The following is a 3,377-nucleotide window of genomic DNA, read 5'->3' as shown; positions in this document are numbered from 1 at the left end:
TCGGGAGGCTGAGGCACAAGAATCACTTGAATGGCAGGTTGCAGTGAGCCGAGATCACACCACTGCACTCCAGCCTGGGCAACAGAGCGAGACTCTCAAAAAAAAAATTAAAAAATTAAGCAGCTAAATGACATGGAAAGAAATTACTATATTAGTTATATAAATATCAAACAAAATGTTGATAGGGATTGCCTTTGCACAGCAGCTAATATTAAAGATGAGATTTTGTGTTTTTTCTTTTTTTAAATATATTTTTGTATGGAATTCTTCACAAATTTGTGTGTCATCCTTGTGCAGGGGCCATGCTAATCTTCTCTGTATCATTCCAGTTTTAGTATATATGCTGCCACAGCGAGCACTATTCTTCTTAATTTCAAAATTATCTTCAATACATACATGCTTGCTTATAAACAGAAAAAGAAAAATGAGATGTTCAACATGTTAATTGAACGAGTTACCAAACGGTCCGTGTACAAATCCTGGCCTAGATTTCTTATTTCTGTCAGTCAAAGCTTTCACTGGGGCATGGGGAAATTTAACTCAGACTTGCTTAAGCAAAAAAAGAAACAAAGAAACAAAAAGGACTTTATTAGTTCCATAGCCACCAGCCCAGGGTATGAACGATGCCCTCGGGCCCTGGCCCCTGCAACCCTGGTCGGTTCCCCGGTCTGGTTTCCTCCTCAGCAGGCAAGATGGAGGGAGTGCTACTGGACAGGGGTCCCGATCCAGACCCCAAAAGAGGGTACTTGGATCTCGCTCAAGAAACAATTCAAGGCAAATCCATAAAGGGAAAGCAAGTTTATTGAGAAAGTAAAAGAATAAAGAATGACTACTCGGCAGGCAGAGCAGCCTAGAGGGCTGCTGGCTGCCCATTTTTATGGTTATTTCTTGATTATATGCTAAACAAGGGGTGGATTATTCATGAGATTTCCGGGAAAGGAGTGGGCAATTCCCAGAACTGAGAGTTCCTCCCCTTTTTAGAACATATAGGGTAGCTTTCAGATGTTGCCATGGCATCTGTAAACTGTCATGGCGCTGGTGGGAGTGTCTTTTGGCATGTTAATGCATTATAATTAGCATGTAATGAGCTGTGAGGATGACCAGAGGTCACTGTCATCACCATCTTGGTTTTGGTTGGTTTCCCAGCTTCTTTATTTACTTCTTTATTTTATTATTTTTTTTGAGACGATGTCTTGCTCTATTGCCCAGGTCTCGGCTCACTGCAGCCTCTGCCTCCTGGGTTCAAGAGATTCTCCTGCCTCAGCCTCCCAAGTAGCTGGGACCACAGGCATCCATCACTGCACCTGGCTAATTTTTGTATTAGAGACGGGGTTCACTATTTTGGCCAGGGTGGTCTCTAACTCCTGACCTCAAGTGATCCACCTGCCTCAGCCTCCCAAAGTGCTGGGATTACAGGCATGAGCCACCGCGCCTAGCCCCGGCTTCTTTAAAACAGTCTGTTTTATCAGCAAGCTCTTTGGGACCTGTATCTTGTGCCAACCTCCTATCTCATCCTGTAACTAAGAATGCCCAACCTCCTGGGAATGCGGCCCAGCAGGTCTCAGCCTCATTTTACTCAGCCCCCATTCAAGATGGAGTTGCTCTGGTTCAAACGCCTCTGATAGGCAGGTGTCCCTAAACTTCGACACCTGCGCGAGTCAGGCCTTTACAGAGGCCCTGTGGCTGGCAAGGAAGTCAGGTCCTCAGCCCAGCCAGGTCCCCAGACCCCAGCAGAGTCGTCTACACTGTGATTCTGCTGTGGACTTTGTCTACACTGATGGAAGAACTCCTGGAAAGACTCAGAGTGGAAATGGGGGTGGGGGTGGAATAGTGGTGATTTTTCTTCTCTGCATGTTTTCCTGTATTTTCTACAATGAGCATGTATTATTTTTCCACGATTATTGGCATAGTTACTGAATGGTGACCATGTATTCAACACTGTGCTACATGCTTTACAGACTCTGAAACCTGCTCTCAGCATCCCAGGGACATCAACTCCTGCCATCTTCATTCTGCAGCTGAGGACAGTGAGGCACAGAGAAGGGTCCAGAGCCCCACTGCTGTCACCTGCTTCCAAAAAGCCTTACTCTTTAATGAGTTTTGCCTCAATCAGAAGAAAAGCAAAGCTATTTCCATTCCCCCAAAGAATAAAGACCCCAAGTCCCCAAGATAACGTCCCCTTCCCCTTCCCCTCGTACAAAGAAGGCTCCCAACCTCATTGTGACATCCCCGCTGGTGTTTTTCTCCCAGGACGGGCCTCAGTGCCCCTGCTGGAGCCGGCGGTGGGCACCTGCGGAAGCTGATTTTCCCCACACCCCGATGCAAGTGAAACGTCTGCCTGGAAGCCTGGTCGCTTCTGCTGCTCTTGTGAAAGCGGCCCAGGGAGCGCTGTGTCCCTCAGGCACTGTGGTTCCTCTCCTGTACTCAGCTGTCCGATGTGTCACTGTCTGGTTTAAAGTCACCGAGGCCTATGCCTTGGCTTCTCACGCAGCAGGCAGCACAAAGATCCCGGCTGCAGGCTCCAGGCAGCCATGACAGCAGTGGAGAAAGGATGGGGCGAAGGTGAAGGCACCTGGCTGGTGTCCCCGTCAGCTCCTCCCCATGTCAAATGCTGCCCTGCTCTGCGGAAGCCCCAGCCAGCGCCAGGCCGGCCCATCCCCCTAAGCACAGTTCAGGAGAAAGGCCCAAGTTCCGCACCTTCAGCAAGGATCTGGGCGCAGCTTCAAGGCCGTCACCATCGCCGACTCAGCGAGGGCCCTCAGCAGAGCCAGCTCTGGGGCCTCAGCCCTCCCTGTCCCTCCTGTTCTCTCCCCGCCCAGCTCCAACGTCGCCCCCTGGAAAATCTTTATGTCCTCGCACACGCACTGGTGCCTCCGCGGGGCTTCAGTGCCGGTCCACACGCTTCCGCTACGCTCTGGCGTGGGGGTTCACCAAGCGCACAAAGCCACGTCTCCCCGCAGGTTAGCACTCCAGTTGAAGAGAGTCACCACGCACTGCTGTGAGTTATCAACTTGTGCAGTTTCAGCACCCTTAACCTCCACGGGAAGCTCCCAGATTCCTAAGCGCCACTAAAGCCCAGGAGGGCGGGCTCCTCATCCCTGACACAGCACCAGCCTCTCGGGGGCCCTGACGTGGACTCCCACGGTGGAGGCTGTCACCACATGCCAGACGCACCTGCTAGAGCCCTGGCCGCCAGGCCCTGACTGCAGGGCCATGGGGAGCCGCCCCTTTCAAGGGCAGGTTGATATGCTTGGAGAAAATAAAAACTGGCCACAAACACAAACCTCAGGAATCTCGGTGAGGGGCACAAGGCAACGGGACAGCCATTGGGAGATGCAGGAATGCCAACGGGCTCGGACTGTCTGACACCCAGGCCT

General features: G+C 51.1%; 1 non-coding gene across 1 annotated transcript; it reads right to left on the bottom strand.

The window, feature by feature from the left end:
* Positions 1–252: 252 nt before the first annotated feature.
* Positions 253–359, bottom strand: LOC129035876 (U6 spliceosomal RNA). The gene has a single exon (XR_008502370.1). It is a non-coding gene; the product is annotated as a U6 spliceosomal RNA (small nuclear RNA).
* Positions 360–3,377: the final 3,018 nt, after the last annotated feature.

This window comes from Pongo pygmaeus, chromosome 3 (genome assembly GCF_028885625.2).
Source record: "Pongo pygmaeus isolate AG05252 chromosome 3, NHGRI_mPonPyg2-v2.0_pri, whole genome shotgun sequence".
Lineage (NCBI taxonomy): Eukaryota > Metazoa > Chordata > Mammalia > Primates > Hominidae > Pongo > Pongo pygmaeus.
This window is presented reverse-complemented; position numbering and strand designations above follow the sequence as displayed.